General features: G+C 40.5%; 1 long non-coding RNA gene across 1 annotated transcript; it reads left to right on the forward strand.

Annotated features, from left to right (window-relative positions):
• The first annotated feature begins 902 nt into the window (after positions 1-902).
• Positions 903-24588, forward strand: LOC139375754 (uncharacterized). Its single transcript, XR_011627845.1, has 3 exons — positions 903-1086; positions 11797-11865; positions 24350-24588. It is a non-coding gene; the product is annotated as an uncharacterized lncRNA (long non-coding RNA).
• The last annotated feature ends 111 nt before the right edge of the window (positions 24589-24699 follow it).

Here is a 24699-nt window from a genome sequence, read left to right on the forward strand (position 1 = left end):
AAATGTATTTATAAAGCCCTTTTTACATCAGCTGATGTCACAAAGTGCTCTATATATATTCTCTTATGATTAGTGGTAGGGTTATATTATTTTAAGATCATTTTTAGTGAACCACATAAACAGTCAGGCAGTAGGCTTATTTTTAGACTTGTTTACCTGTAAACTAAAGTAGGTCGGATGCCAGCCGGGAAAATTGACAATAATAGACCACTTTCTCAATAAACTCCAGGCTTGTCATTGACAAGACAGTGAAATTAAAGAGAAAAAATAATTAGTTGAACTCGTCACTACGCAACAAAGTTCTCACTTTTCAGCTACTGTACATAATTTGCAACAAAGTTCCCCTCCCAGCCTCCCATCATTTGGCTGAACAGCGTGTCCCGCTTGGTTGCACGCAATGACATATAAACCCTGCCTTGCTTTCGATATATGTTGGCCATTAATAGGCTTTGAAGCCGCCAGTCGGCCATATTGCCACTCCCCAGTAGGAGCAGTCCTCCATAGGAATTAATGGAATTCTACAGTATTTAAATTAAATGTTTCAAGGACAAAATTACATGTATTTAAGTAACTATCTTTTTTGTTGAATTGGGGACAGTAACATTAGTAATGTACATAAAATTATACTTTAACGATTTAAAAAAAATGTTTAGCTCACATAATATACTTTAAAAGTATACATTAAGTTGTCTGTAATATAATACATGTGTAAAAAACGAATGTAGACAGTAATACGTGCATTTCTGTAGCTTCAAAAATATATTTTTTTATACCGGTGGGGGAGTGCCAAGATGGAGGCGCAGTGGCCTCAACCCAGAGCCCCAAAATAGTTATCTAGTATATATATAAATCATTGGTTGCACGCTTACATTGTTTACATCCACAAACATTTCCTGGCATGTGACTAAATCAACGTCATTCGCAACGAAAGCAGCATTCACGGAGTTTGAAGTCTAAGTAAAAGCAATAAAATGTATGATAAAGACAACGACCTTCAATGAAGAGACCAGAACTAAATATTCCTTCATAACTTGCAATTGCCGTGGGTTTCCTTCTCTAAATACTCAAAAAGTCGAGCGACCAAAGGTAAGAAAGTGAAACTTTTCAAAGATGTTTCTCGACGGCGCGAGACTTTAAAAAGTAACACCTACATTTCGAAAACAGGCAGTGAAATGTGTGATTTGTATTCGATAAGGAACTAAATCAAATGGGTATTGAATATACTTTTTATTTTTTTTTAAATGATTTTACTTCAAGTGTATGGGGAATTAGCTCCACAATGGCTGTTTTTAAACACTTCATTTCAAAATATGTCTTCCACTCACTGAAGATTAGCCTACTTGCCTTAATCAATTCTGGCAGGTGGAGTTACTTATGTGTCTTGTTTTCTTTATCCAGTTGTTTATATTTAATCAACATTCTCATGGTATTTTAATAAGATTGTAATATGGATATATAGGTCCAATAATTCATTCGTATCTTTATATATACACACACACACGATTATTTCTTGGTGTACGGCTAGTTATACATTAATTACGCATCAGTGGTCGTATATTTATAGCAGCCTAGTGAAATCTAATTTATTTCGAAACTAGTCTTCAGAAAACTTATCCTTTCATATCTGTCTCTTCCATGTAACTTGGGCCACATTATTGGCCAGGCTACTTTAATTTAAGAGATTCTGTTAAATTCAGAGACTTTAGATTGTGCTAGCATAATTAACATGGATGATTATATTTGGCAATATGGTTGTTTGAAGACTGTTTAGATTGTGTACTGAACGTAATACATTTTTATGAACAGCTCATAAGTGCTTTTTTGAAATCAGACATTACCATATGAATTTGGAATGCATTTCTCAAAAACATTTATACATTCTCCCACTCCTCTTTATCTTCCTGTCTTTCTGTTCAACTGTCTGCTTCCTTTTGATCTCTATTTCCCTCTGTCGTTCTCTTGCTCCATCTTGTCCTCACTCACTCACTCACTCACATTGTAGTAATCTTATCGAGAGTGACTTAGTTAGTGCTGCATTCATCTTAAGATACTTTATTGAGGAAAAATGTACTTACGACCAGCAAAGTCAGAGCTGGGGGGCGAGTGTTAGTTCACAAAATTTCTGCGGATTGAGTATAAACAGAAGGTCCTTAGCCTCTGCTGGAGTTTGTATGCAGTGCAAAGAAACTAAAGCCAACATTTGTAACCTATTGTAACCCTGTGTCCCATTCAGGATATTTTATTGTAGCTATTCTGATCATTTTGTGATGGGTATGCAGTGTGGGCAGCATGGTCTGTGGTATGTCCCTGTGCATCCTGTAGAAACATTTCACATTGGGTCACATACAGTTGAAGTTGGACGTTTACACACACCTTAGCCAAATACATTTAAACTCATTTTTTCACAATTCCTGACATATAAATTCCCTGTCTTAGGTCAGTTAGGATCACCACTTTATTTTAAGAATGTGAAATGTCAGAATAATAGTAGAGAGAGTGATTATATTTCAGCTTTTATTTCTTTCATCACGTTTCCAGTGGGTCAGAAGTTTACATACAGTCAATTAGTATTTGGTAGCCTTTAAATTGTTTAACTTGGGTCAAACGTTTTGGGTAGCCTTCCACAAGCTTCCCACAATATGTTGGGTGAATTTTGTCCCATTCCTCCTGACAGGGCTGGTGTAACTGAGTCAGGTTTGCAGGCCTCCTTGCTCGCACACGCTTTTTCAGTTCTGCCCACAAAATTTCTATAGGTATGAGGTCAGGGCTTTGTGAGGGCCACTCCAAAACCTTGACTCTATAAGCCATTTTGCCACAACTTTGGAAGTACAAAAAAAATTGTGCACAGATGCACCTTGTGCTCAGTACAAAAGGCCACTAAAATGTGCAGTTTTGTCACACAGTACAATGCCACAAATGTCTCAAGTTTTGAGGGAGTGTGAAATTGGTATGCTGACTGCAGGAATGTCCACCAGAGCTGTTGCCAGAGAATTGAATGTTCATTTCTCCACCATAAGCCGCCTCCAACGTCATTTTAGAGAATTTGGCAGTACGTCCAACCAGCCTTACAACCGCTGACCACTTGTAACTACGCCAGCCCAGGGACCTCCATATCTATCTTCTTCACCTGTGGGATCATCTAAGGGGGGTTGGTATTTCTGTCTGTAATAAATGTATTTTGTGGGAAAAACAACTCATTCTGATTGGCTGGGACTGGCTCCCCAGTGTGTGGGCCTGGCTGCTACGTGCCCTCCCAGGACCACCCATGGCTGCACCCCTGCCCAGTCATGTGAAATCCATAGATTAAGGCCTAATCAATTTATTTCAAATGACTGATTTCATTATGTGAACTGTAACTCAGTATAATCTTTGAAATTGTTGCATGTTTGTTTTATATTTTTGTTCAGTAAAGGATGCACAGTATATGGTAGTCTTCTGAGAAAGACTACTGACGTTGACTCGGTACCAGCACTCCTTGATTTGAAAGATTACCTTGTGTGTCCTTTAGATGGGGGGCTACTACTACTTTTCAACAGATTTTCCCATTAACCGTCAAACAAAAGATGCAGTCTGAGCTTAACTGCTTGCTTAGTGGATATTTGCAAAACTGATGCCCAAATATGCGCTGTTTGTAGTTTGGCAACCTGTGTGACAGTCTAGATGTTTAATAAAGAGATAAATGTATTTGGTTTCACCATCATTGGAGTTACAGTATCAGATGCCGTTAGCAGACAGACACTATTTGGAAATTCATGTCAAACACAAAACTGCAGGCTTTAATTTGATACAGAGATGTAATGTTGGAAACTAAACAATATACAGTGACTACAGAAAGTATTCACACCCCTTTTTCAAAATTTAGTTGTATTACAGCCTGAATTGAAAATGTATTATATTTAGATTGTGTCACTGGCCTACACACAGTACCCCATAATTACAGTGGAATTATGTTTTTAGAAAGTTTTACAAATGAATATAAAATGAAAAGCTGAAATGTCTTAGGTCAATAAGTATTCAAACCCATTTGTTATGGCACACCTAAATAAGTTCAGGAGTAAACATTTGCTTAACAAGTTACATAATAAGTTGCATAGACTAATAGTGTTTAACATTGTTTTTTTTTTAATCAATACCTAATCTCTGTACCCCACACATATAATTATCTGTAAACTCCCTCAGTCAAGTAGTGAATTTCAAACACAGATTCAACCACCAGGGAGGTTTTCCAATGCCTTGCAAAGAAGGCACCAATTGGTAGATGGATTTTAAAAACAGACATTGAATATCCATTTGAGCATGGTGGAGTTATTAATTACACTTTGGATGGTGTATCAATACATCTATTCACAACAAAGATACAGGTGTCCTTCCTAACTCAGTTTCCAGAAATGAAGTAAACCGCTCAGGGATTACACCGAGGCCAATGGTGACTTTAAAACATTTATAGAGTTTAATGGCTGTGATAAGAGTAAACAACAATGTAGTTACTCCACAATACTAACCTAAATGAGAGAGTGAAAAGAAGGAAGCCTGTACAGAATACAAATATTCACAAACATCCATCCTGTTTCCAACAAGGCACTAAAGTAAAACTGCCCAAAAATTTGGCAAATAAATTAATTTTATGTCCTGAATACTAAGTGTTATGTTTGGGGCAAATCCAAAACAGCACATCACTTAGTACTGCCCTTCATATTTTCATGCAGGTGGTGGCTGCATCATGTTATGGGTATGCTTGTCATTGGCAAGGGAGTTTTTTTTAGGATGAAACTAAATTGAGCTAAACACAGGCAAAATCCTAGAGGAAAACCTCATTGTCTGCTATCCAACATACTGGGAGACAAATTAACTTTTCACAGGACAATAACCTAAAACACAAAGCCAAATATACACTGGAGTTGCTTACCAAGACGATATTGAATACAGTTTTGACCTAAATCGGCTTTAAAATCTATGGCTGTCGAGGAATGATCAACATCCAACTTGACAGAGCTTGACTTAAAAAAATCAAAAAATTAATGTGCAAACACAGGTGTGCAAAGCTCTTAGACTTACCCAGAAAGACTCACAACTGTAGGTGCTGACAAGGGTGTGAATACTTATGTCAATTAGGTATTTTGGTATTTATTTTTCTATATATTACAAATTCCTAAAAACATGTTTCACTGTCATTATGGGTATTGTGTGTGTGTAGATGATGGGAGAGGGGGGAAAAAACAAATTTTGAATTTAGGCTGTAACACAACAAATGTGGAATAAGTCAAGGGGTATGAACACTTTCTGAAGGCACTATAAATGCTAGGTACGATAACTTTATTTGACAACTTCCGTGGCATAGTATGGAGGGCACTGTTTAGAACATGGTAATTTCAGTGCCAATCTTAGGGTGTTGCTGCTTATGTTGTCTTATCACTATCTTTCACAGCCCAAACGTTATGATACACATGCATCTTTTGCTTAGGGACAATTCTATTTGACTTTAAACCTTAATGACATTGGGATTGGCTTGGCTAACTTAGTTCAACCAACATTTGTATCTATCCTTAGTAGTCATACAGTATCCAAAAAGGATGTTAATGTTTGTCCTGCTTATAAGTCAAGACATTGTGCATGTTTTGCAGTTCTTATCACCTTCTTCTAAAGGTTTGACATGCTGAGGTTAGCCCTGTTAGGAATTAACAAACATATCTGCTATGAAACAGTGGTGTGCGTCACTACGCAGAGAACTTCAAAAGAGTTCCTTTGTGTATTTTTATGACACCTGATTGTGGATGTTAATATGGGACCTGTGCAGTTGTTATAAGGGGTAAAGAGAGAGCATGGTTAATATTTAAGAGTGTGTTCAGTGAAGGGATGGGCACGAGTACTCGAACGGACGTCAAAGCTCGATCTTTAACCATCTTTAATACTTCACTATTTGGTGAAATGTGCTTTGTGGCTGCCTGACCTGGCAAGTGAAATTTTGTCTTGAAGACAACATTTATTTGCATCGACTCTAGTGTTCCATTTGTACTTGTTGATTTGTGGGTCACAACAAAAGAAGCCAAGCATCACACATATCCTCTCCTTAAAATCCCTTTCCCCTCCATGTCTCATTTACTCAATTGTGTTCCGACTGCGCACACACAAGCTCCAAGGCCTACAGAAATAAATGTCTATAAAAAAGTATCAAACTGATGGGATACACAAGCTACATTCTTTGCTAAATGACAACAGTTTTATCAGAAATTCAAAATGGACTGGTTGATTGAAGTAGGAAAATGTCTTCCAACAACAAACTGCAGTTTTTTAATAATTGCGGGAAGTCTATTTTTCGATGTCATGGCAGTAATTCATCATCATGCAGTGTACAATGTGGAATTGTTAATCCATTTAGAAAATTCCAAAGAACCGGCAGAATAAACTCAATTCAAAGTCTCTATATCGAAAAGAAGAAGGATTTTAGTTTGTAACCCTGAATTTTTTTCTTTCTTTCAACTCGCCAAATTGATCAAGTGATCACTCTTTGAGAATAACTGTTCCAGACTCGAGATGCGCGTCACTTCGCAGTGGCAACTTTTTTCATTTGGAAAAATATTTTGTTCTATTTTATTCTGATACATTACATAATGTTTTTTTTACTATAAAATGTATGTTTTGACTATGATAAGTGCTCCGGAAATCAGATCGTCTTGTCTGCTAAATTAATAAAGCAAGGCTATGCCATTGCACAGCCATAGGCTTCTACAAGAAACCACCTCCGTGTAGCCATGAAAGGATGCACCTGGTCAGCAACAATGTTCAGATACGCTGTGGCATTCAAATGTTACTCAATTGGTATCAAGGGACCTAACGTGTGTCAGAAAAACATATCAACGCCACCAGCCTGTACCCTTGACAGCAGGCAGGATGGGGCCATGGACTCATGCTGCTGACGCCAAATCCTCACTCTGCAATCAGCATGACGTAACAGGAACCGAGATTTGTCAGAACAGGCAATCATTTTCCACTCCTCAATTGTACAGTGTTGGTGATCGCGTGCTGACTAGAGCCACTTTTCTTGTTTTTAGCTGATAGGGGTGGAACCTGGTGTGGCCGTCTGATGATCTGTGACAAGGACCGCCGAGTTGTGGGTTCCGAGATGTCATTCTGCACACCACTGTCGTACTACGCCGTTAATTTCCTGTTGTGGCCCGCCTGTTAGCTTGCACGATTCTTGCCATTCTCCTTTGAGTTCTCGCTTTAACGAGCTGTTTTTGCCAAAAGGACTGCTGCTGACTGGATTTTTTTTGTTTGTCACACCATTCTCTAGACACTGTTGTGTGTGAAAAGACCAGGAGGCTGGCCGTCTCTGAGATACTAGAACCGGCTTGCCTGACACCGACGATCATACCATGGTCCAAGCTTCTTAGGTAATTCGTTTTGCCCATTCTAACGTTCAATCAAACAGTAACCGAATTCCTCGATGCCGTTCTGCCTGTTAGAAGAATGGAGCCGGAGGTGATGGCTGCCGTTTTTACGTGCTCCTATGTTGTACATAATGTTTCTGCTACCGGCTCTTATGACCGAAAAGAGCTTCTGGGTATCAGAACAGCAATTACTCACCTCGGACGGGTTTAAGACTTTTTCTTTATTGAGTCTGACGCTAAATATTTACTGCTGCTCCTGGACCATGCCCAAATCCCTGTCCTTTGCATGAAGAGAAGACGGGGATACAGAGACCACGGATCTGGTTGATGGGTGAGAATAAGTTGGGTAACCCGCCTCTACCATCCGTCATATTGGCCAACATGCAATCACTGGAGAATAAACTGGATGAGCTCCGTTCCAGACTATCCTACCAACGGGACATTAAACTGTAATATCTTATGTTTTACTGAGCTGTGGCTGAACAACGACATGGATAATATACAGTTGGCTGGGTTTTCTGTGCATCGGGAAGACGAGGGGGGATGTCTATTTGTCAATAATAGCTGGTGCGCAATCTCTAATATTAAAAGTCTAGAGGTTTTGCTCGCCTGAGGTAGTGTGGTACTATATCTACCAAGAGAGTTCTCATCTATATTTTTTTGTAGCTGTCTATTTACCACAAGAAACTGATGCTGGCACTAAGACCGCACTCAACGAGCTGTATAAGGTCATAAGCAAACAAGAAAAGGCTAATCCAGAAGTGGCGCTCCTAGTGGCCAGGGACTTCAATGCAGGGAAAGTTAAATCTGTTTTACCTCATTTCTACCAGCATGTCACATGTGCAACCAGAGTAAAAAAAACTTGAGGCAACCTTTACTCCACACACAGAGACACGTACAAAGCTCTGCCTTGCCCTCCATTTGGCATATCTGACCATAAATTATATCCTCCTGCTTAGAAGCAAAAACTAAAGCAGGACGTACCAGTGACTTGCTCAATATGGAAGTGGTCAGATGATGCGAATGCTAAGCTACAGGACTGTTTTGCCAGCACATACTGGAATATGTTCTGGGATTCATCCAGTAGCCTTGAGGAGCATACCACATCAGTCACCGGCTTCATTAATAAGTGCATCGATGATGTCATCCCCATAGTGACCATACGTACATACCCCAACCAGAAGTCATGAATTTCAGGCAAGAGGCAACTCCGTGATGCTGGCCTAATAGGCAGGGTTGCAAAGAAAAAAACATATCTCAGACTGGCCAATAAAAATGTAATATTAAGATGGGCAAAAGCGCACAGACACTGGACAGGGGAACTCTGCCTAGAAGGCCAGTATCCCGGAGTCACCTCTTCACTGTTGATGTTGAGACTGGTGTTTTGCGGGTGCTATTTAATGAAGCTGCCAGTTGAGGACTTGTGAGCCATCTGTTTCTCAAACTAGACAATTTAATGTACTTGTCCTCTTGCTCAGTTGTGCACCGGGGCCTCCCACTCTTTCTATTCCGGTTCGTGCCAGTTTGCGCTGTTCTGTGAAGGGAGTAGTACACAGCGTTGAACGAGATCTTCAGTTTCTTGGCAATTTCTCACATGGAATAGCCTTCATTTATCAGAACAAGAATAGACTGACGAGTTTCAGAAGAAAGATCTTTGTTTCTGGCCATTTTGAGCCTGTAATCAAACTCACAAATGCTGATGCTCCAGATACTCAAATAGTGTAAAAAAGAACAGTTGTATTGCTTCTTTAATCAGAACAACAGTTTTCAGCTGTGCTAACATAATTGCAAATGTGTTTTCTAATGATCAATTAGCCTTTTTAAATTATACTAGGATCAGCTAACACAACGTGCCATTGGAACACAGGAGAGATGGTTGCTGATAATAAGCCTCTGTACGTCTATGTAGATATTCCATTAAAAATCAGCCATTTCCAGCTACAATAGTCATTTACAACATTAACAGTGTCTACACTGTATTTCTGATCAATGCTATGCTATTTTAATGGACAAAAAATTAGCTTTTCTTTCAAAAACAAGGACATTTCTAAGGACCCCAAACATTTGAACAGTATTGTACGTTTCAAGCAAACCACCACAGTTCCTGTGCCCAAGAACGCTAAGATAACCTGCCTAAATGACTCTCACCACGTCTTTAGCCATGAAGTGCTTTGAAAGGCTGGTCATGGCTCACATCAACACCATCATCCCAGAAACCCTAGATCCATTCCAATTCGCATATCGCCCCGACACATTCTGTCGCACTCAACCCTGCCCTTTCCCACCTGGGCAAAAGGAACACCTATGTGAGAATGTTATTAATTTACTACAGCGCAGCATTCAGCACCATAGTGCCCACAAAGCTCATCACTAAGCTAAGGACCTTGGGACTAAACACCTCCCTCTGCAACTGGATCTTGGACCGCCCCCAGGTGGTAAGGGTAGGCAACAACACATCTGCCATGCTGATTCTCAACACTGGTTCCGCTCAGGGATGTATGCTTAGTCCTCTCCTGTACTCCCTGTTCAGCCACGACTGTGTGGCCAAGCATGACTCCAACACCCACCATTAAGTTTGCCAACGACACAACAGTGGTAGGCCTGATCACCGACAACGATGAGAGCCTATAGGGAGGAGGTCGGAGACCTGGCCGTGTGGTTCCAGGACAACAACCTCTCTCTCAATGTGAGCAAGATAAAGGAGCTGATCGTGGACTACAGGAAAAGGAGGGCCTAACACACCCCCATTCACATCGACTGGGCTGTAGTGGAATCGGTTGAGAGCTTCAAGTCCCTTGGTATCCACATCACCAACATACTATCATGGTCCGAAAACACCAAGACAGTTGTGAAGAGGGCACGACAATGCCTATTTCCCTCTCAGGAGACTGAAAAGATTTAGCATAGTTCCCCAGATCCTCAAAGTTCTACAGCTGTACCATCGCGGGCATCCTGACTTGTTGCATCACCTCCTGGTATGGCAACTGCTCAGCATTTGGCATTATAGCCACCCAAGCCTCTTCTACCACACGGAAGACGGTACCGGAGCGCCAAGTCTGGGTCCAAAAGGCTCCTTAACAGCTTCCACCACAAGTCATTAGACTGCTGAACAATTAATCAAACCCCTACTATTAGCTTAAAAAAAAAAGTATTCCCGCAGTTGCTACTTGCTGTGTTTTTTATTTTTATCTATGCATAGTCACTTTCCCCCTACCAACATGTACATATGACCTTTAACTAGCCTGTACCCCTGTACATTGACTAGGCACCGGTACCCCCTTTTTATATAGCCTTGTTATTGTAACTTTTTTTTAACTTGAGTTTATTTAGTAAATATTTTCTTAACCAACAATGCAATTAAGAAAAATAACAGTGAAGGGCTTGTATGTAAGCATTTCACGGTAACACCTGTTGTATTTGTATGTGTTGTATTTGGTGCATTGTTTTTTTTTTATAGCAGGCCACGGCCCCGTGACTCACTGTCTGGAGGAGCAAACCATTTTCGTGAACGGGATGGTGTACCTAACAAAGCCTAAATGCTAAATTTCCCCATATACAGTCAATGGCCAGTTTGTTATCTGTAATGCTTTGATAAATTAGGCATTGTTGCTCACTGTTGGTATAGGCCTTTAGATAAATGTGCACTTATTTTTTTCCCAGTGCGTATGGACCTTTTTGTGTTGTAAAAAAAAATGTTTTTTGAGTACTCGGAAATAAATCATGCGAGTACTGGAACAGTCAAAAAATGTCATGCCCTTCCCTAGTTCATTATTAGGCATTAACTGTATTGTATTATTTAAAAGACAAGGACAGACCTTCAAAATAGATAGGCCTAGATGTCTTGTAATAAGTTGGTCTGCGTTTTGAATTCACAGTATATATGTATTTTTTTAAGGAGTGGGGCAGTCCCATTTTTTGTAAATTGTTTTTGCTTTATTGAAGAGATAATAAAATGTTGGAAAGACCTGGGAGGATGAGTCAAACGTCAGTGGGCTGGATTTGAACCCATACCGAACTCTGGCATACATATGTTCCGGGGTCAGCGGCTGTAACCGCCGAACCACACAAGCCACATGGGATTTGCAGGTTGTCATATTGACTCTCATTCCAAGGAGCAATCAAATCAATGCATATTATGAATCATGGACAATATTTACAGGATAACATATTGACTCACATTCCAAGGAGCAATCAAATCAATGCATATCATGAATCATAGACATTATTATCATTATCATTCACTGTTATGGAAACAAACCACATAGGTCCTATTGAAAGAGAATATTCAACTTTTTTTCATGAGGTATGTTGCGCTTTTATAAAATATGGATTTTCTTTTATTTCTGTATAAGTAAAGCATGACATATGGGACTAGAAAATGTAACCCAACTCTGTTTGCCTCCCTCAGCTGCAGTCCTACCACACCGGGTGAAGGTATCCCAGAGCTTCTGCGTCAATGGCTAGGCCGTCGACAGAGGTAATTATGAGTCAAAGCTGTATTCCCTCTCATCAACCCCCCCCCCCCTACCTTATTGCCCTGAGAGGCTCCTTGTGCGATAATCTTGGGCGATAATCATAAAACATGAATCACAGCCGATTGTGCTGTTTGCTCTTTATTGCATCACTGGCTGTGAATTGTCTATGTGTTAATGCATTACTATCTCCGTCAAAAGTCTTGCTCAAGTATGTGTGCGATTTGTGATTGTGGGTGGACATGAAAGGCCACTGTCATAAAGCCTTATCTGTGCCTCCAGGGCATTCCTCACTCGTGACACAGGGCTCTGCGGTTCCAAACCACGCGCACACACAGCCCTCTGAACCTCTGGGGTGCAGGGTGAAATGATTTCACGAGACTAAAAGGCTCTTATGTCATCTTTGAGGTGTCAAGGAGGTTTGTGTCCTCCCATGGAGGAAAATTAAGTTATTCTATTCATTCTCTTATAATTGAATGGAAAAGAGAGGATGAGAGCTGTGAATTAATTAGGTTGAATTCATTAAGAGTTGAATTTCCTTAAGTAAATAATGGTGTTTGCACATGTAACACTAATGAGACCTCTTGACGCCACAGCTCATGTTCTCATTCTGTCGGGTTTTTCCATTCCTGCTAATAGAATCAATTATTTTGATTATGACATTTAGTCAAGGGACCTCCTGCTGATTTCCTTAGGAGGTGGAGCTGTAAGAAAGAGTGATACAAACACACACTTAAAATAGCAACAGTATATGATCATTTACAGTGCGTTTAGAAAGTATTCACTCCCCCAGACTTATTTGACCTATTTTGTTGTTACAGCCTGAATTTAAAATGGATTAAGTTGAAGGAAAAAAAATTGTCCCTGACCCACACGCTATCCCATAATGTCAGTGGTATTATGTTTTGGGGAATTTTTACAAATGTAATAAAAATGAGAAGCTGTAATGTCTTGAGTTAGCCCGTATTCAAAACCTTTGTTATGGCAAGCCTAAATAAGTTCAGGAATAAAGATTTCCTTAATAAGTTGCATGGAATTAATTACTGTGTGTAATAATAGTGTTTAACATACTCATGAAAAAATGTACTAATCTCTGTACCCCACATACAATTATCTGTAAGGTCCTTCAGTCGAGCAGTGAATTTCAAACACATCTTCAACCACAACGACCAGGGGGGTTTTCCAATGCCTAGCAAAGAAGGGCACCTATTGGTAGATGGGGGAAAATTTCAAAAAAGCAGACCTTGAATATCCCTTTGAGCATGGTGAAGTTATTAATTACACTTTGGGTGTATTGATACACCATCCAGTCACAACAAAGATACAGGCGTCCTTCTTAACTCAGTTGCCGGAGAGGAAGGAAACCGATCAGGAATTTCACCTAGAGATCAATCGTGACTTAAAAAGAGTTTAATGGCTGTGATAGGAGTAAACTGAGGATGGATCAACAACACTGTAGTTACTGCACAATACTTGCCTAATTGACAGAGTGAAATGAAAGCCTGTATAGTTAAAATATTCCAAAACATGCATCCTGCTGCAACAAAAGTAACAATGTGACAAAGCAATTAACTTTTTTGTCCTGAATACAAAGTGTTATGTTTGGGGCAAATCCAATACCGAGTTCCATTTTTTTTTCCTTAAATCTACTTGAAAATCCAGAACATGGTTGTCTAGCAAAGATCAACAACTAAATTGACAGAGCTTGAAGAAATGCTCCACAATCCAGTTGTGGAAAGCTATTAGAGACTTAGCCAGCAATTACGGATGTGAGTCTTTCTGTGTAAGGTGCTAATACAAATATTGACTCGGGTTTGAGTACTTATTTCTGTATTACATTTTTTACATTTCAATAGATTTGCATTTTTTTATATACATTTTCACTTTGTGTGTAGATGGGTGAGAGAAAATCAATTGAATACATTTTGAATTCAGGCTGTAACACAACAAAATGTGGAATAAGTGAATAATACTTTCTCAAGGCACTGTATGTAAATCCTGCCATTCGAAACATAGCTACCCTCAGAATGCAACAGTGGTTACAAATGCAGGTGAAGGTGCTTGCATCCTTCTGAACAGTACGGTAAGCAAATGGTTCTTATCAACCTCACTAGTGGCTGGAGGTAATTATTGTGGAGCCCACAGGTGATCTTATCTCTCGTAACGTGTGATGACTTTATGAATCAATATTTATTTTCTGAATAAAAAGTCAGTTTCACACTCGATTACTCCTGTGGTAATGTCATCAGAAATTCAGCTGGGGGAAAACAACCTAATAAATTCAATGACTTTGCTTTAAGGTGTTTGGTTTTGATAATAAATGGGGTGGGTGTGGGTTATTTGACTCTCGGCCTATCTCGGTCTCAACCTCTCTTTTTGCATGTGGGTGGCTGTAGTGTTGTCACGATACCAGTATAACAATACCATATTTTACTAGTAAAAAAAAAAACTACAAAGCAGACTAAACTCTAGTCCTTTTATTACCTACTTTGTAAAATATTGTTTGCTATAGCTTGCTAAATAAACGGGACTCTGGGTGAAATTCAGTCCGCTTCATGTTTTGTTTCCTGTGCTTCCTAAGTGACAACACTATGTATGGGTGTGCATGTGTGTCTTATTGACGGTGTGTACGTTTGTATTGTTTGTACATTACTGGGCAGATGGGTGCACAGTCAGTCCTCAGTGCCACTCTGTGCATAGCACTTCCCAGTGGGCCCACATGGTTTAAAGTCTCTCTGTTGTCACAAAGCCACGGCACATCAAGGGAAGTCTCACTGTCTGTACTTCCCTATCTGAGCCAAAAACATGCACTGTTACCAAGATCCGACAGAATGGCATACAGTGAAGCATCTGGTGTCCTCCATTACCCTGAACCATGATCTTATTATTGCCCCCACAATATATATTAATTGATTGAAGCTCAATGTTAAATTCAAATCTCCCTACCATCATATCTAAGCCAATATGACACACATCTCTATGACAATTTGCAAATTAACTTGATTGGAAGTGAACAACACACTCCTCGCCTCTCATCATGAGCATTCCGGCCGTTACCGACAACCACATACCAGATTTTTTTTTAACAGGGTCATCAGCAATTTATGTTTAAGAGTATTTATTGCGCTGACCTACCTCAATCTAGACGTCAGATTAAAATGAGACTATAGCATCCATAAAGTTCCCATTGGACTTTAAAAAATGCCAGATTGACAAAATTTGTAGGTGCAACAGATTTTATTACATTTATATTTTATCGCTCTCACATGCTAATTTATGTCCGCACCAACTATGTGCTTCCTTTTTGTAGCATTTCTGACCATGCTAACAGTTTTTAACCGAAACTCAGTTTTAGTTTGATTGCTCGGCAACAACACAGCTGCATGCTGCCACTGCCAGTCATAAGATGTGTATGCGAACAAACCCAGGCTACTGTATATAGCTAGCTATATGGTGTTATTCATGCTGGGATTAATCAGTAAATGCAGACAGATATTTTGATTAGCTAGCTAACGTAAAGTTATACCAGTCACATGAGAGCTAACGTTGGCTAGGTAGCAAACCAACAAGCAAGGAAAGCTAGCTGTGTGTGCGTGTACTTGCTACCGGTCAAAAGTTTTTTGAACACTTACTCATTCAAGGGTTTTTCTTTATTTTCACAATTTTCTACATTGTAGAATAAAAGGGAAGACATCAAAACAATGAAATAACACATATGGAATCATGTAGTAACCAAAAAAGTGTTTTATATTTGAGATTCTTCAAATAGCCTTGATGACAGCTTTGCGCACTCTTAGCATTCTCTCAACCAGCATCACCTGAAATGCTTTTCCAACAGTCTTGAAGGAGTTCCCACATATGCTGAGCACTTGTTGGCTGCTTTTTCTTAACTCTGCGGTCCAACTCATCCAACCCATCTCAATTGGGTTGAGGTTGGGTGATTGTGGAGGCCAGGTCATCTGATGCAGCACTCCATCACTCTCCTTTTTGGTAAAATAGCCCTTACACAGCCTGGAGGTGTGTTGGGTCAATGTCATGTTGAAAAACAAATGATAGTCTCACTCGGGGCGAACCAGATGGGATGGCGTATCGCTCAAGGGACACACCGGTCTAATGTTCATTGCTCATGTTTCTTAGCCCAAGCAAGTCTCTTCTTCTTATTTGTGTCCTTTAGTAATGGTTTCTTTGCAGCAATTCGACCATGAAGGCCTGATTCACCCATTCTCCACTGAGTACTTGACGTTGAGATGTGTCTGCTATTTGAACTCTGTGAAGCATTTATTTGGGCTGCAATCTGAGGTGCAGTTATTGTAATGAACTTATCCTCTGCAGCAGAGGGAACTCTGGGACTTCCTGCCCTGTGGCGGTCCTCATGAGAGACAGTTTCATCATAGCGCTTGATGGCTTTTGTGACTGCACTTTAAGAAACTTTCAAAGTTCTTGAAATTTCTGGATTGACTGACCTTCATGTCTTAGTCAGTTTTCTTTGCTTATTTGAGCTGTTCTTGCCATAATATGGACTTGGTCTTTTACCAAATAGGGCTATCTTCTCTATAACACCCTTACCTTGTCATAACACAACTGATTTGCTCAAACGCATGAAAAAGGAAAGAAATTCCATAAATGAACTTGTAAAAAGTCACACCTGTTAATTGAATTGCGTTCCAGGTGACTTCCTCATGAAGCTGGTTGAGAAAATGCCAAGAGTGTGCAAAGATGTCATTAAGGTAAGGGGTGGCTACTTTGAAGAATCTCAAATATAACATATTTTGCTTTGTTTGAATACTTTTTTGGGGTCACTACATGTTTCCATGTGTGTTATTTCATAGTTTTGATGTCTTCACTATTATTCTACAATGTAGAAAATAGTAAAAATAAAGAACCCTGGAATGAGTAGGTGTGTCAACTTTTGACTGGTACTGTATATATGTGATGGGATGTATAGACATTATGGACATTATGTGGATAGAATATGTAGTATAGAATATGTAGTATATCTGAAGAATACGTAGGATATAATAGAATATGTACAGCAATAGCTGAATAGGATGACCTTAACTAGAATACAGTAAGTAAACATTATTCAAGTGACCAGTGTTCCATTTAATAATGTGACTAGTGTTCCATGTCTATGTAAATAGGGCAGCAGGCTCTAAGCTGCATGGTTGAGTAACCGGGTGGTAGCCGGCTAGTGACTAAGTTCAGGGCAGGGTACGTGTCAACACACACAAATCATATGGTCCAGACGGCTTCAGCAGCAAGGCACTTCAGGCATGCGCATACCAGCTCGCATTACCGTTCCAGAAGCTGTTCCAGCTATCACTGAACAGTGGGATAGTTCCAGACTTATGGAAGAAGTGGCTGAATGTCCCAGTACCTAAAAACAACAGGCCAAAAGAAAATAACGACTTACGCCCTGTAGCCCTGACATCTGTACCTAATGAAATGTTTTGAAAAAATAATTAAACATTCTCTCTGGTCTCTCATCCCAATTAGATCCAAACCAATTGGCCTACCATGCCTCCAGGGCTGTTGTATATTGAGTTATTGGTCATTCTGAACAACATCTACGAACATTTAGAAAAGGAAAATAGCCTAGTGAAAATTGTATTTATTGACTTCAGTAGCGAGTTTATCATCCTATCCATCTACTGGTGGATAAGCTGGTGAATTTGGATGTCAACTCTCTACTGATCACGTGGATTAACAGTTTCCTTGTGAACCGTACTCAACAAGTGAAGTTTCACTCCACCATCTCTACATCTGGAATGGTGAATACAAGAGCCCCTCAAGGTTGCGTACTTTCACCGATACTGTACACAAACAATTGTCAAGCCTCTGACTCAGCCCACAAATTCTTTAAATATGCATATGACACTGCTGTTTTGGGTTTCCTTCACCCAGACCAAGCCTCTCTTCAAGGTTTTGACAGAGAACCTTTCAACAAATAAATGTTAAGAAAACTAAAGCGCTGGAATTTTTTTTTAACACAAACTGAACCGTTTTAATGTCCACCACCATATCTTACAAATGTTCTATAAATCTGCTCTGCAGAGTGTGCTGTCCTTTGGTATGATATTCAAGTTTGTAAACATGCGAGTACAAGACCAAGTCAAACTTCAGCGTTTAATTAAGACGGCGGGAAGTATAACTGGTATAGATCAAGAATCAGCCACCAACCTGTGTACATAACTCATCTTCCTAAAACTTGAAAGCATTTTTACAGGACAGTACTCATCCCCTTAACTCAAAACTCAGTCGCAGCAGCTGGACAAAGGGAAAGAGACTTCAAAAGAACATCAAAACAGTCTGTTTGTCCGTCAAGTATAAAGCATATTGCACTTTAAATGGGTTGCTATAGCACTGTTAATGAATTATTTGATGTAGTTTCTGAATCTGGAGGCCGCTAGTGATTGCTATTTAACAGTCTGATTGCCTTGAGATAGAAATTGTTTTTCAGTCTCTCGGTCCAAGCTTTGATGCACCTGTACTGACCTCACCTTCTGGACCTCACTTTCTGGCTCGGGTGGCTTAGATCATACGGATTGCAATTTGTAACATGTCATACAAATTGTAAATGGTAAATATAATTTTAAATGGATTATGGACAACCACAAATGAATGCATACCATACGAAACATAACATACTAAATGGTTTATTTAGATTGCACCTAAATCAACCATTTATCAGATCATCAAGAACTTCAAGGAGAGTGGTTCAATTGTTGTGAAGAAGGCTTCAGGGCACCCAAGAAAGTCCAGCAAGTGCCAGGACCGTTTCCTAAAGTTGATTCAGCTGCGGGATCGGGGCACCACCAGTACAGAGCTTGCTCAGGAATGGCTGCAGGCAGGTGTGAGTGCATCTGCACGCACAGTGAGGCGAATACTTTTGGAGGATGGCCTGGTTTCAAGAAGGGCAGCAAAGAAGCCACTTCTCTCCAGGAAAAGCATCAGGGACAGACTGATATTCTGCAAAAGGTCCAGGGATTGGACTGCTGAGGACTGGGGTAAAGTCATTTTCTCTGAATCCCATTTCCGATTGTTTGGGGCATCCGGAAAAAAGCTTGTCCGGAGAAGACAAGGTGAGCTCTACCGTCAGTCTTCTGTCATGCCAACAGTAAAGAATCCTGAGACCATTCATGTGTGGGGTTGCTTCTCAGCCAAGGGAGTCCATGGCCAGGAAACCCCCCAGACCTTAATCCCATTGAGAACTTGTGGTCAATCCTCAGAGGCGGGTGGACAAACAAAACGCCAAAAATTCTGACAAACTCCAAGCATTGATTATGCAAGAATGGGCTGCCATCAGTCAGGATGTGGCCCAGAAGTTAATTGACACCATGCCAGGGCAGATTGCAGAGGTCTTGAAAAAGGAGGGTCAATACTGCAGATATTGACTCTTTGCATCAACTTCATGTAATTGTCAATAAAAGCCTTTGACACTTATGAAATGTTTGTAATTATACTTCAGTATTCCATAGTAACATCTGACACAAATATCTAAAGACACTGAAATTAATATTTGTGTCATTCTCAAAACTTTTGGCCACGACTGTACGTGTGGACACGGTATGCTCCTTCTCCTGTCTTGTCATTTTAGTCCACGTGTGCTGATAAACAGTGCCAAACTAACAACTCTGCCATCCACACCTGTGCGAAGCGAGCCACAATAACGATTTAAAATAAAATAAAATGTTATTAGTCACATGAGCCAAATACAACAGGTGTAGTAGACCTTTCAGTGAAATGCTTAGTTACGAGTCCCTAAGCAACAATGCAGTTAAATAAAAATATATGAATAAGAAATAAAAGTAAGGAGTAAATAAAGAGCAGCAGTAAAATAACAATAGCGAGACTACATATGGGGAGGGGGGGGGGTGTACCGGTACAGAGTCAATGTGTTGAGGTAATTGAGGTAATATGTACACGTAGGTAGAGTTATTAAAGTGACTGTGCATAGATAATAACAGAGTAGCAGCAGTTTTAAAATAGTCATTTGATGTAGCCATTTGATTTAGATGTTCAGGAGTCTTATGGTTTGGGGGTAGAAGCTGTTTAGAAGCCTCTTGGACCTAGACTTGGTGCTCTGATACCGCTTGCCGTGTGGTATCAGAGAGAACAGAATATGATTAGGGTGGCTAGAGTCTTTGACCATTTCTAGGGCCCTTCTCTGACACCGCCTGGTATAGAGGTCCTGGATGGCAGGAAGCTTGGCCCTGGTGATGTACTGGGCCGTATGCACTACCCTCTGCTCGGCCTCCGACGAAAAGGCACTACAGTTGCCATACCAGGCAGTGATGCAACCCATCAGGATGCTCTCAACAGGTTTTTAGAAATGTTTGCAAATGTAATAAAAATAAACTGAAATATTAAATTTACATAAGTATTCAGACCCTTTACTCAGTACTTTGGCAGCGATTACAGCCTCGTATTCTTGGTTACGACGTTATAAGCTTGTCGCACTTGTATTTGTGCAGTTTCTCCCATTTCCTCTTTGCAGATCCTCTCAAGGTCAGTGAGGTTGGATGGGGAGCGTCGCAGCACAGCTATTTTCAGGTCTCTCCAGAGATGTTCGATCAGGTTCAAGTCTGTGCTCTGGCGGGGGTACTCAAGGACATTCAGAGACTTGTCCCGAAGCCCAAGTCTGCTGCAGAAATGTTTTGGTACACTTCCCCAGATCTGTGCCTCGACAAAAACCTTCTGGGGCTCCCAAGTGGCGCAGCGGTCTAAGGCACTGCATCTCAGTGCTAGAGACGTCACTACAGACCCTGGTTTGATTCCAAGCTGTATCACAACATGCCGTGATTGGGAGTCCCATAGGGTGGCGCACAATTGGCACAGCGTCGTCCAGGTTAGGGTTTGGCCGTCATTGTAAATAATAATTTGTTCTTAACTGACTTGCCTAGTAATGGAAACAGGATGCACTTGAGCTCAGTTTCGAGTCTCATAGCGAAATGTCTTATTACTTATGGAAATACGTTTTTTTAAATTATTTTTTTTAAACATTATACAATCCTGTTTTCACTTTTTCATTATTGGGTATTATGTGTAGATTGATAAGGAATGTGTTTTTATTTAATCCATTTTAGAATAAGGCTGTAATGTAACAAAATGTGAGGTCTGAATACTTTCCGAAGGCACTGTATCTACTCATTTTGCCACAGGCGGGTCAGAAGCTAAATATGCAATTGAGGCTGTCTGTGTTTTTGCTTTGTAGCCATCATCCAGGCCTGGCTGTTTCATATTGCTGTCCATGTTGTTTCATTTGACATCCACGTTTCATCTTGTCATCCATGTTTTTTCATATTACCATCCATGTTGTTTCATATTACCATAGATGTTTCAGATTGCTGTCCATGTTTTTTCATATTGCCAGCTAGCGCACCACAGTATAGTAGAGCTCAGAGTAAGGAAGTCCTGTGTCACGCAGAGAGATGGATTGCCAATCCTCTTTACATTCCATCGAGTGGGTATCGTCAGTTTGCAATACCGAACAAGTTGTGAGCTTCAGAATATTCAATGAGTGTTGAGCATTCGTAAATTCATCAGTTCTTCTGCGCTGTGGAACACTCGGACGAGAGTGCTCTGGAATCTGAGTAGATAGCCAGAGGGAATTTACGAACACACCCTTAGAACACAAGGAGACCAGTCAAGCATGGTTTGGGTTGGTGGCTTGTTGCACTCAATAACATTTAGAAAATAGATGTCTGGAGCTCCACTTTGTCAATCTGGTAATTGTGTTTTTGGCAGTGGGTGTTTGTGTGAGGCTTTTTGTAGTGAACTTATTTCACCCTTTACAAATGGTCTGACATTGTTTTCGACCATGTATACACAGTTACATATTACAGTCACTGGTTCCTGTTGAGGTGATACCTTGAACCCTTGCAGTTATTGCCCTGTTGTGAGAATCCATTCTAACTGCTCAGTGACTGAATGTCTTCATACTATTTGTCAAAAGGCTGTAACTACACTGAACAGAAATATAAACGCAACATGCAACAATTTGAAAGATTTTACTGAGTTAAAGTTCATATAAGGAAATCAGCAAATTCATTAGGCCCTAATCTATAGATTTCACATGACTGGGAATACAGATATGCATCTGTTGGTCACAGATACCTTAAAAAAGGTATGGGTGGATCAGAAAACCAGTCAGTATCTAGTGTGACCACCATTTGCCTCATGCAGTGTGACTTCTCCTTTGCATAGAGTTGATCAGGCGGTTGATTGTGGCCTGTGGAATATTGTCCCGCTTAAGGCTGTGGCGGTCACGAAATTTCGTTAGCTGGTGATTGTCAAGCAAATAACTTTCGGTCTCACGGTAATTTACCGTTAATTAACAAACAGCAGCTCCTGGCTTCCACACAGCCTACAAGCCACTGATGCAGACCTTTGGAACATCTACATTTTAAAAAGTCTAATAAATCCATGTAATATAGTCTACACCTTCAGAAAAAATCCATTGTTTATTTTAGACAGGTTTAAAGATTTGTAATACCTTGTAAGGCTCAATGATGAGACTAATGATGATTTTTTTTTAAGTCACTTGAAAGTCATGAGCTCTGTATTGGTTTTTTTGTGCAGGCTGTACACAATTCATTAGTCACTCATTCACAATTTGACAAGCACTTGATATGCCTTGAAATTGACGGCGGCATCCCCTTTGTGGCCATAATTGCACCTTAAAAAATCCTTGCCTTTTGCGGCCAGTGGCCATTATTTGGCCACTTCATTTGTGATACAAACCTTACTAAAACATATAGGCCTATGGGCTAGGCTACATGAGGTGTGCAACAATGATTAGAAAAAGTCGCAAAAAAAAGGCATTGTCTCATGCCTTACGCTGGGCATAATTTACAAGTGATAATATATTATTCACAAGTGATAGGCTAATATTGTCACCCATCAGACTATTCTTGATTTAATCATATATGTGTATATGTGACATTTGTTTTGATTTAGAATGGACCATTATTGCACCTGTATCGGGGCAGGGGAAAAAATACTTGTCATCTATGTACTTAAATAGCGAATGGAGAACTGCTTTTCCCTTTTTTCATTTTCATGCCAGCCAGGTAGGCTATACTCCTGTTGTAAAGAGAAGCAATGTGCTTAATATTAGGAAAGTTGAGAAATAAATATAGTAGGCCTAGCCTATAGAAGGCTGATGGGATCCTCTTTTTAATAGAGGCCATCACCCTGTTTTCTCCAGCAGTTGAATAGCCTATAGAAATGTTGCGCAACATGAGCTCATGGGCCCTCATGAAGTGTTTGATTTAGATTTTCGATTACATTTGCATTGATGTCAGTGTGATTAGAGGGACAGGAGAGTGCTGAGTACCAGGCAGTTAGCAAGTTTGGTAAGCCATCAGCAGCATCAGAGCTTTGAGAAGCCTAATTTACAGTGACTAAACGGTCACGTGAAATTTGACTGCCTTCATGTCTCGTGTCCGCCGGTGTGACTGTAATACAGTCACTGCAACAGCTGTAGTCCCACTCCTCTTCAATGGTTGTGAGAAGTTGCTGGATGTAGGCGGAAACTGGAACACGTTGTTGTACATGTTGATCCAGAGCATCCCAAATGTCTGAGTATGCCGACCACGAAAGAAGCCGCAGTGGGGGACTCGGTTCAAAATGTTGACATTAGCAAACCGCTCGCACACACGACGCCCTCTACCTGGTACAGTTGAAACCCGGGATTCATCCGTGAAGAGCACTCTTCTCCAGTGTGCCAGTGGCCATCAAAGGTGAGCATTTGCCCCCCTGAAGTGAGTTACAACACTGAACTGCAGTCAGGTCAAGACCCTGGTGAGGACGATGAGCACACAGATGAGCTTCCCTGAGACTGTTTCTGACAATTTGTGAATAAATTCTTTGGTTGTGCAAACCCACAGTTTCATTAGCTGTCCAGGTGGCTGGTCTCAGACGATCCCGCAGGTGAAGAAGCTGGATCTGGAGTTCCTAGGCTGGTATGGTAACACGTGGTCTGCGGTTGTGAGGGCAGTTGGATGTATTGCCAAATTCTCTTGAACGACGTTGGGGGTGGTTTATGGTAGGGAAATTAACATAAAATGATCTAGCAACAGCTCTGGTGCACATTTCTGCAGTCAGTATGCCAATTTGGAAGCTCCCTCAACTTGAGACATCTGTGACATTGTCTTGTGTGACAAAACTGCACATTTTAGAGTGGCCTTTTATTGTTCCCAGCACAAGGTGCCCCTGTGTAATGATCATGCTGTTTAATCAGCATCTTGATATGCCACACCTGTCAGATGGCTGTATTATCTTGGCAAAAGTGAAATGCTCACTAACAGGGATGTAAACAAATTTGTGCACAGAATTTGAGATAAATAAGCTTTTTGTGCATATAGACTATTTCTGGGATCTTTTATTTCAGCTCATCTTGCGTTTTTATATTTTTGTTCAGTGTATATATAATTAATTGATCATAATACCTGTCCTCTGATTAGTAGCGTTTTGTTTCCTCCACAGAGTCGGCGGGACTCTCTCCCCCTGGCCAACCCCAGCTATGCATTGCGTCGGCGTTTCTCAGGGACGGTGTTGCTGCCCCCGCTGTCCCGGCGCCACTCCACCTACGCCCAGGACAACCGCAGGCTTCTACACCTGGAAGCTCTCTATAGGAAGGCCCTGGCTGGCGTAGAGGCCACAAGCCTGGAAACCATCGACGACTGCAAGTCAGTGGAGCAGCTTGTTAATCTTTCAACTATCTCTCTCTAATTCTCTCTCACACACTTTGTTTTTTGTCTCATTTACTGTCAACTCTCAAGTGAGCTGCCTCTCTTTATTTCTCACTCTGTCCCTCAAGTGCTCACAATCTCTTG

Source organism: Oncorhynchus clarkii, chromosome 1 (genome assembly GCF_045791955.1).
Source record: "Oncorhynchus clarkii lewisi isolate Uvic-CL-2024 chromosome 1, UVic_Ocla_1.0, whole genome shotgun sequence".
Lineage (NCBI taxonomy): Eukaryota > Metazoa > Chordata > Actinopteri > Salmoniformes > Salmonidae > Oncorhynchus > Oncorhynchus clarkii.